Source organism: Patella vulgata, chromosome 9, assembly GCF_932274485.2.
Source record: "Patella vulgata chromosome 9, xgPatVulg1.2, whole genome shotgun sequence".
NCBI lineage: Eukaryota > Metazoa > Mollusca > Gastropoda > Patellidae > Patella > Patella vulgata.
This window is the reverse complement of record NC_065887.2, coordinates 40980463-40991297: the sequence shown is the minus strand read 5'-3', so window position 1 is coordinate 40991297 and position 10835 is coordinate 40980463. Positions and strand designations below refer to the sequence as shown.

Below are 10835 nucleotides of genomic sequence, written 5' to 3'. Positions count from 1 at the left end.
GTTAATGGTCTTAATTTCATATTATTCTGATTTTGTCAAAGCTAATTATAGCTAATATGGGAATTATAAATTACCATTTGCAAAAACATTACACGAGATTTTTCATAAAATTGTTTGATATAAATCTAATTTTATTGACGATTAACAGTTATATTTTTTCCCATAGCGTTCACAAACCACAAGGTCTTTGGAAAAGGGGAATAACTTCGGGAGGCCACAGAACGCTGAATATCGATAATATTTGTCCTCTCATGCGTCACACATAATTTGAAATAAATCCGTAACGCAAAGTTCTGGAACGCTAAATACCAGTAAGGTTCTTCCTCGAATAAACCCAATGCTTTTAAGCATGTTAAAACATGGACAGGCGACCCCGACCCTACTTTGGATCCATGTTTGGTTTCTTTAATAATGGTTTAACAATGGCTTTTGTTAGTTCCTTGGGAAAGTGACCAAATGAAAGAGATCGGTTAATAATTTTAGATATGAAAGGTGCAAATAGATCGATGTGTTTCTTCAATAGATGTGTAGGTATAGGGTCTAGATCACATGTTTTATCTGATCGTATTTTAACTATTTTGTCATGAAAACAAGAAACAAATTTATTTGCACCTTCCTGTGTAGAACTGTACTCTGGAAGTAAGCTCGAGAACTTATTTTTATCTAATAAATGATCTATGACTTGGAACATTTTCTTTTGATCAGTTCCAGATTGAGCCAATTTGTTGTTGTAAAATTGGTTTTTGAGAAACTACAAGTAATACAAAACGCTTACAATCAGCCTTAAATATATATTTGTGGTCCGTCGACATGTTCTTTCCGCCTTGCGTCTTATTTTTCTGGCATCCTTGATTTTGACATTAAACCAAGGATTCTGTGGTTTAATCGCAATGTTTCTTGTGAGGATGGGTGCGTGTTGATCCAATATCGTGGATGTTTTGCTGCTATATATATGGAACAGTTCATTTAGACCAGAAGTTGAAAGTGAAGATGTAAACAAACATAATTTTTTTAGATCACCTGCGAACTTGGTGTGAGCAATGCATTTGAACTTTCTGTATTTTATGATAAAATGAGCCCTTGCCTACGAAAGCCCAGAAGGCTCATTCCAAATTCCAAATGCTAAATTCCAAATGCGAAATTCCAAATTCATGTCTTACCAATCAAATAGCAAATTGGCAGCCCCCCCCCCTCAATTAAACAAATTAGAATTTAAATAAATTGTAATTTTACACAACTAATTAGTGCTAGTTTTCCTGGATCAAATGGAACCATAAAATGAATAGCATAGGGATCACTGAAGAATGGGTCATTTATTCATAAGTTTTGGACATTCAGTTCACCGCAACGTGGCAATGTCATTTATAAAGTATGACCAAGGTTATGTGTTGGGTTAATAAGATGTTGTACTAGGCAAAAGAACTGGATAAGATCTCTAATTGGATTGCAAGAGAATTTGTAGGAACATCCAGATGAATGTTGAAGTCACCAGCAATAAGTAGGTTTCCTGGTTTGAGTATCAAATATTCATAATAAGAACTAAAATCAGAAAGGAAATCAGAGATCGAATAAATAGATTTTTTAGATAATGGAGGACGACAGATATAATTTTTTTCAGTTCAAAAGGAATCACAATTTTGGATACTATTCCAACTAGACGCCCTTCTTCCGTCCTGCACAATTGACAAGGGCAACCCATGCTGGAAGGTACAGGATAACTTTCTTGACCACACCTCCTGTACCTTCTGCTTACTGAGTCACCGCATCCAGCCATCGGGGATATTATGGCGAAAAGAACATATCTGATTAACTTCAATAATTATCTTCGTCTCCGTGCTTCTTAAAATTCCATAATAATCTAGAGATTTACATGTATATACCAAATTATTGTATTGTAATATATCCGAGGGTTATTTATTACACCTCAATAAAATTCCACACTCCATTTTTACACCCGAAAATGTGTGAACTTATTTAAAAGTAATAAGTTTCTTTTTTAATTGATCACACGAATGTATTAATTATAGGTTAGCCTAGTGGATAATATGTTTGCTCGGACAGTGGAATGATAACCCAATCTTCGTCGAATCTTGTACCTTCACAACAATGTGTACACCGGGGTGGGCTCCCGGTTTCATAAAATTGATGCCCAACAAATAAAAAAAAACGATCTAGGTTGTCTCCGTCTCCTGTTTTAAGCCCAAGTTCATAAAATATTATTATAAACGTAACAGATAGAGTAGTTGGTTTTTTTTTATTGGGTTAAGGTTGTTCGATTCAAGAATTTAAGGACCGTACCTTTCGTATACGTGGAGTTTACCTTTTCAGTCACAACTGACTATTAAAACGCATGAAAGCGATACAAGAGATACAAGAGATAATATATCTCCCTTTACATGTTTACTCGGGGCAGACTTCTTGAAAATGAAATGAAATGGGGTTTAACGTCCTACTATTCTGCTCCGACTGGGCTAATGAAGGCGAGCATACGCCATACAGTGTGCTATGAGGGAAATCTTGCTGGACAGTGGCATTATGGCCTGCTTTTATATCGAATTCCAACTGCCAAGGGATATTTTACGTGCACGCCAATGTATACATGTCCCATCCGAACGACCAGACATCTGTCCTTGTCAGGCCCTCTGCCCTGAAAATCTGACAAGGGGAAACCACCAACAGTTGTTGAGGAAATATGTTGAGGATTGGTAGTTATTCACTACGGCGTATTATTGAAGTAATCTATTGAAACTCAAGATTTCTGGATCTCAAATGTTGAATGTGCTTTAGATAATTAAGCATGTCACTAAGTTAAGTGGCTTGGTTTCGATCCCTATCGTGTAGTGGTGGCAAGGTGTATGATTGTCTGTCCATCTTCGTTGATTTCTGCGGGTCCCCCACTGCTAAAGACCTGAACGCAAAAGCGAATTGTTGAATAGAATTGATTCATGTGTTACTCTCAAATGACGAGTGGACATTAAACCCCATTTCTTATCTATCTATTTCAGAGTTTGTGAAGGAAAGTCCATCACAACACCAAAACGTTTTTCAAATTACAACTCTTCGCTTCAAATTCAACAACAACTAAATACTAATGACATTTTTGTATTTCTCAAAAACTTTAAAATAAATTATTGCTATCCGTGGTTTACGGTCGATCGTCATGGATTTATTTTGAAAATGCGCTGTCACCAAATACAACATCGGGAGCTGTTAGAACCTCCACACAAATTCCTTTCGTCGTAAAGAATGTTTTATAATGGCAATCTAAATCTCCACAGCAACGATGCATCATGCTGCATTCACTTCCCTGTTGGGGACATTCCGGGTCATTACTGAGAATTATATGACGTTTTCTGAAATAGAACAAGAGGGAGAAGACACAGAGAAAGATAATATTTGGTTTTACAAATAAAAGCCGAATGCCAGGTTTTTTTTTAAGTAGCAACGTCAAACAAGGTTGTAGTCTTTTTTTTAAATCCCCCCTACTCTGACATGTATGTTTACATAAATAGAAGAAGTCACTCGTCATAAAAGATATATTGCAGAGATGATAATAAAGTTTTTTTTTTATAAATAGAAAATCAACGTACTCATCCTCTCTGTAAGTGGAAGCTGAAAGTGAAAACCAAAAGTTTAATTAAATACAAAACCATTAAATAGAAAACCGCAACAAAAATTGAAATGAAATATTTTGTATTTTTGTGCATTATGAGTATCCTGGATAGGGGCAGAACAGGATAAAACACTTAAAGGGAACCACAGTGAGTTATACGCTGGCTCGCTAGTTTGGAGGTCGTGGGCTCGCTCCCGGTGTTGGTCGAGAAAGTTCATCCAGATTTTCCGGAGTAGTTTCCTCCTATCAGTGGTGCAGGAAGGAGGGCCTGACAAGGATAGCTGTTGGATGGAACGTAAGTCCGAGGTCTCGTGTACACATTGGCGTACACGTGAAAGATCCCTTGGTAGTTGGAATTCGATATAAAAGTACATTGCGTACGCCCGTCTTCGTTAGCCCATAGTCCGAGCAGAACAGTAGGAAGTTAAACCTCATTTCATTTCATATCTTTTTCGAATGACAAGAAAACCCGAGGTCCTGTAGACCAAAGCGCCGCTATCGAGGAAACAGTTCCCACATAGCACCCTGCATGGCAGGTGCACATCTCCATTACGATTAGCGCAAAGAATGCAAGAGGTTAACCCCATTTTGTATCATTTTATTAGGTCTAACCAAATATCAACTTTATGAACAATACAGGGAAAACGCACAAGGCGATCTTCAAACAAATATAAAAACAACAAGCCCGAACATTGTTTCGTTTGTATAATATTAAACATGGGTTCGAGAAATTAAACGGTAGTCAACATTATGGTACCTTCACATCTACGCGTCTCATGGATATTTTCCAGACAACGTGACCAACAACCAGGAACGTAGTATGACGTCATCCCAGCCATCTTAGTCGAAGGAACAAGTATGCCAAGTGTCATGTCATTCGTACATGAATTAGGGCAAACTTGGGCTTTTTTTCAGAGTACCCCCCCCCCCTCCACACCAACCACAACACCACTGTGACCAACAACAACAACAACATCAAGATAGAGACCGACTCAAAGTAAAAAGAAAATTTTACCTCCATAGACGGCAACAGCACATAATAATACCAAAAAAGCTAGAATAAAAACCTTCATAATGTCGATTAAACTGGAGGATAATATTACGATCTTCTCGTCTCGGGGTAAACTGATATTTTTGTTATCAGGGCGAGGTTTATATATTAATAGTCATTAACATAAAGAGGTATATTTTCATAATTATACTGTAATCTAGGAGTAAATTAGAGGAAATTTATTTCTAATGTCAGTTAAAATGTCAGATGGTCGACAATTATCACCAGTGTTAGTTCTCCTCGTGTGTTTATTAATGAGGTGTAAAAGAAGAGTGCATTTGGTAAGGGATCAGGCTGTGGACGTATCGGGAGAGGGGACCCATCGTGGGGCAAACAGAACACGCGGAATTAAAGGGCTGTTGTGGAACCCGGGTTTGATAATAGTCGCGGTTTTCTCGGTTCTTAAGGATTTGATTCCTGTTGCGAGTCGAGGTCACGATGATCTAACCCAATGATATACAGCTATCTCGGCTGTTTCCTTTGATCTTTAGAGCTTATTATTTGGATACAATAACCCCATATTAGGTGATTCATAATACACAGCTGAAAAATGTCCAGACCCAGACGTGTCATTAATATTGACCGGTTTGATCCTATAACGAAACAACCATCAAACGTTTTCCTTTTTAATAATATATATATATATTTAAATTCAGCTCTTTAAGTATGATATATAACAAAACAATGTGTTAGAAATGTGATTCATTCGGGTACATGATTAAATGATGACCTTTATGTGATTTGTCGGTCGAATATAATAATTATTAGTACATGTAATAATTAAAGTGAACTTCTGTACGTAGTTGGATATAAATCATATTATATTGCTATACGATACGGTCGCCATCATACATACAGATGATGTTTCGGTGACCTCTTGTTAATCAATGTTTGAATATCGAATTTAACTATCGAATTTTCAACAACAGCAAAACATTTTCATTTATACTGAACTAAATATGATAAACTGCGATTAGATGTGCGGTATTCAACTTTCCATTCTTACCCTGACATGCCAATGTCCCCTGTATCTTATGCTTGATCCACCTCACATAGTAGTATTATACACCGCGCACACCAAGAACGACGGAGGAAAATTATGCATGTAAAATCTATCATATTGTTATTTCATATTGCATTACAATCAGGAACATTATGGAAATGAAATGAAATGGGGTTTAACGTCCTACTGTTCTGCTCCTATGCTGGGCTAATGAAGACGGACATACGCCATACAGTGTGCTATGAGGGAAATTTTGCCCGGGCAGCGGCATTATCGCCTACTCTTATATCGAATTTCAACTGCCAAGGGATCTTTTATGTGCATTCCAATGTATACACGGGACCCTGGTTTTTCGTCTCATCCGAAGGACTAGACAGCTGTCCTCATCACTGACAAGGGGGGAACCACGCCGGAAAATCTGGATGAACTTTCTCGGCCAATGCAGGGATCGAACACCCGACCTCCAGGCTAGCGAGCCAGCGTCTTACCCACTTAGCCACGTGATCCCCCTGTGTTGTGCTATTAATGGGAGTATTGATACAATAAATTCTTATCTTATCTATCATGATATTTGAATAAATTATCACCAAACCTTGACTTACAGCCCTTCATGCAATACAAGAAACAGTCTTTAATTCATCTTATATATCACGCTTTTTGTTCAGTACATTTTGAAATTTTTAGGAAATATTTAGTGGCATATTCAAACTGCATTTCCGCCTTAAAAGCGCGGCTGGTACGGAACTGCAGGACTTTAAATCTCCTTTCCCCTTTAAAATCTATAACCTACCTGCCTTTAATAAGTATTTAGATGTATGTATGAATGCTTATTCAGGCTTTTGGCAAAATTGTAAAATGTTTTAGTGTTTATTTACGAAAACTTTGCCCCCTTGTCTTGTGATAGAGAGGGGGTGGGGGTAGCGCGTGGGCGTTGTATCATGCGATATGTCATTGAGTCAACTGACGTGGTTCGATCCCCCGGTTTTACGTGACAAAGAGTAGGGTCGCCTGTCCAACCTCGTGGATTTTCTCCGGGTCCTCCGGTCTCCTCCGATGCTAAAAAACCCTACGCGCAAGCGGAATTATTAAAAAAAATTGATCCATATGTTAGTTCCGAAATGACCTAGTTTGTCGCGCTTTTCAGCTAACCTTGATGGTTAATCCGGCGGCTGGCTATATATAGAACAATATAACAAATCTGTCAGTTGTGTATAATCATTCCATTATGGTAACCGTTGTTTAAAGCAATAACATATATAGGTGCATATAATCTCCCAGCCCGTGGACGTGCACTAGTTTATAAAATAGCTGTAAATTGTATATTATAATTCTACTGAGTCACAGATGTTCGGGTTGAATAGGCACCGCGTTCATAGGTAATATCGTTCACATAAGACTATTTACAATATGATACGCTTATCAATAACTCGTAAATACCTCGTCGCATTTGATGTCACATTCACAGTGTGACTTTGGGTACCTTTGATTGAGTATTACTTGAATCTAAATGTCAGTATTTGGTTAAAAATGAAATCAAATGGGGTTTAACGTCCTACTGTTTTTAGTTGTTTTCAAATTAAGACAGTGCAGCCGCTGCATTTTTCATCACACGAAACGATAAATACACAAAAAAAAATCCCTACCACACCTAAACTCCCTTATCCATTTCCAGAAATAACGTCCATTTGTGTTTCATCGGGATTTTCCCGCCGTGATATAGGAGAGAGTCCTGGCATTGGGCGAAACGCATACATAGGTCACGTGTACACATTGGTGTGCACGTAAAAGAACCATTGACAGCTGTAATTCGAATAAAAGCGTAGTTCGTAGAGCCGTTGTCCGGGCATAGAAATCTACATGGCATATGTCCGTCTTCGTTAGCAAAGCTGGTGCAGAAAAGCTGGACATTAAACCCCATTTCATTTCATTTGACATTTCGAACCGACCCGGATTCACTGTGATCAAACGCACCCTTTTGTGGTAGCAGGGGGAACACACATTTTGGCTTGGATGATTTTAGATGACTTGGCAAGTTTGTTTTTATTCGGAACCACAAATTAATACGCTAATCAGACCTTGACACACACGTTCACGTTCAAGAAAACTTAATAATACTTAATTGTACTATAGGTATATATCCTATATATTACTGTGAACAAAGTGGTGAGTTTAAGAAATGACTTGACAGTTTATGCGAACGTATATAAGTAGGCCCAAGTGAACACAAATTATTTCATCTATCCCCGGTGTTTAGTGAGGTAAGTAATAATTATATAAATATTTCGAATATTAAATTTGTTATCACCCAGATCCTTATTTTTGTATAATATTATATGTTCTTTTAGTGGACTTACAGTATATATTGTTACTAATCGCTATACAAAGGAAAGGAAAATGCTGGGAGATTGAAGTGCTATAAAAAACTTGAGATAAGGGGAAGTAATTAGCACTTATCCTAATTACTTTATTGCGAAAAGAAATGAAAAAGGGTTTAACGTCTTACTGTTCTGCTCCGACTGGGCTAATGAAGACGGGGATTTCAGAAGCTATATACTTGGTAGACGATTAGCTTGGCACAATCACAAGTTATCTAAATACAAAATTACAAACACTACCTGGACATATTTCAGCTTTCAATCAACTACATTGGATTAAGGAATTAAAGATGAGAGGTATTTGTATAAAGAAGTATTATGGACCCAAGGTGTTAACAGTAGAACAGAATATTCCAGTTCCATCGTTTTAAGATGACGAGGTTTGTTATATCTTAATGTGTCAAAGTCACGGTTTGTTTTTTTACAGAATGGCAGAGATGAACGAAGTATATGAGTTATGACGGAGGCCAGGGCCGTTTTATCGCCGGGGCATTGGCCCGGGGCCCCGCGTGTATAAAGATCCAATGTCAGTCTATGTATGTTGTATGTCTCGTGCATGTATGTATATGTAGGGGCCGCAGTGAACCGTTTTGCCCGGGGAGCCCATAATTCTGTAATGCGCGTAACGGATCAGTGAGCATCCCTACTTTTCAAATTTTGGAAATGTGTCCTGAATTACTACCCTGGGCCCTTATTCACGAAAACTTAAACTAAGATACAATCGAAATTTTAAGAAATACTGCAATTCGATTGGCTGACCAGTAAAATCAATTTGCATATATCCAATTTGCATATTGGTCAGCCAATCGAATTGCAGTATTTCTTAAAATTTCGATGGTATCTTAGTTTAAGTTTTCGTGAATAAGGGCCCCGAACAGTAATAAATGGACAAATAATTCACTACAATGATGTGTTTAATACTTTTAGATTAATAGTTTGGGGTTTCTAAAAATTCAATTTCCGTGGTGTCAACACCTTTAATCACGTCGACGGAACACTGAAACAAAGTTTTTTCAAAAATATTTGTTTTATCTCTAGTTAATTGTTCTAATTGCTTTATCTTTATTTCAGTTGTTGATAAAAGTTGCATTTGCAGGTGTAAATCCAGTCGATACCTACTGCAGATCAAATATATTCCCTAATGGACCATCAAATATATTCCCTAATGGACCATATATACAGTACATTTACATCCATTTTATTATGTGTTTGCCACTTTAACTATGTATATACACCTATTTGTATTGATATTATATATATATATAAATTATTGGAGAGGGGTTTTACAAACGCTAAGCCTGTTCCTAAAAACGATTTAGGCAACCTGTATAAAATATTGTTTGGATGCTGTACGTGCTAGGAACGCCCAGGGATATATGTCATCAAAACATGACCCCAAGCCCTCTCGGTCTGTCCACTCGTCATTTCTGAACAAGAGTTGTTTACAATCACCACTCTAGCAGAAAACGTTATGATCCAATAGACTTGTAGAATCTTCAATAGGAAATGTTTAGATCCAACGCAGCATTTTAAGAAGAACGGATGGGAGTTTGCAGATCGTGCAACATTTGGCCTCTTGCAATCGAACACACTACCACAGAAATAATATTCTCATATGTTAAATGTCTGCATAAACCTCAATTCATTGAGTTACTCGTTCCTTACCCCACCCTTTCCTGTTTTTTAAGAAACAGACATCAATAATTTAATAAACTTAATTGACAGTGTTTGATAGTTGCAGACATATTTTCATTGAACTACAACTTAGGTTGTCTGCCCCTGGCCTCCCCACCCACCCCTCCTTGATCCTTCCACAGAAACCCCAACCAATTAACTACCTGACCCATGAAAATCTGGGACACACCATTGTCATTATTATTAGAATAAAATAAAAGTTTCATTTTTTAAATTTTAAACATATTTACATTTATAAGGATAATCATATTTATGTACATCCCACATACAAAAATAATTCATGATAGTTCAAAAATAATAACAAAAAAATATAGCATTACAATGTGTAATGAAATATTATTTACAACCAATTTTACACTCAACTTTTTATAAATACATAAATCGCTGCAAACAAAAAAGTTTGTGACCCGACTCCAAATAGTTATGTCGACTACCGTTACCTTGAAATAAATCTTGCAGTTAGTGGTGCAACTCCGAATAGGCATATCAGATGGTTTCATGTGTACATATGGTTTACAAGAGATAAAAGTGTCAGATATAATAAATTTGAAAATTCGAAATGGGAGTAGATGTCATTCTGGGTCTTAAGGTGTTCATGAATTTTAAATCTGTCATCTCACTATGTATAACATGTAATTGTCTGCGATATCATCTCGGTGGAAGCGGACGTTAAATAAAGCTATTTCACACACATTTAAATCTGTATGGTATATTTATAAAACATTTGAACAATTAATTGTTAAGGTCTGTCATGACGGAAAGTGGAATGGTTCCGGTCTCAATGGTTCCTCCCGTTCCTAACCACAACTATCCGCACGCGAATTATTGAAATAATAAAAAAAACTACTTTGACCTATTCCTGAAATCACTAAGTTATTATTGAATCGACTTTAATCTCCATTTTAACGATTCATAATAAATATTAATCGATAGTATACAACGAATATATTTAATCTATTTAGATTAGAACAGAAAGTCGCTTATAGTGTGCAATAAATAATGTACCATCTTTTCATCAGTAATGTGCACTTAGTAGTAAGGGCTGGGGAGGATAAATGTCATCTATCTCTCGATGGATCGTGTTCCATTTGTCATAAG

At 36.9% G+C, this 10835-nt stretch overlaps 1 long non-coding RNA gene across 1 annotated transcript; it reads right to left on the bottom strand.

Annotated features, from left to right (window-relative positions):
- Positions 1–3086: 3086 nt before the first annotated feature.
- On the bottom strand, positions 3087–4758 carry LOC126831963 (uncharacterized). Its single transcript, XR_007684441.2, has 3 exons — positions 4629–4758; positions 3591–3612; positions 3087–3353 (listed from the first exon to the last, which is right to left on the bottom strand). It is a non-coding gene; the product is annotated as an uncharacterized LOC126831963 (long non-coding RNA).
- Positions 4759–10835: the final 6077 nt, after the last annotated feature.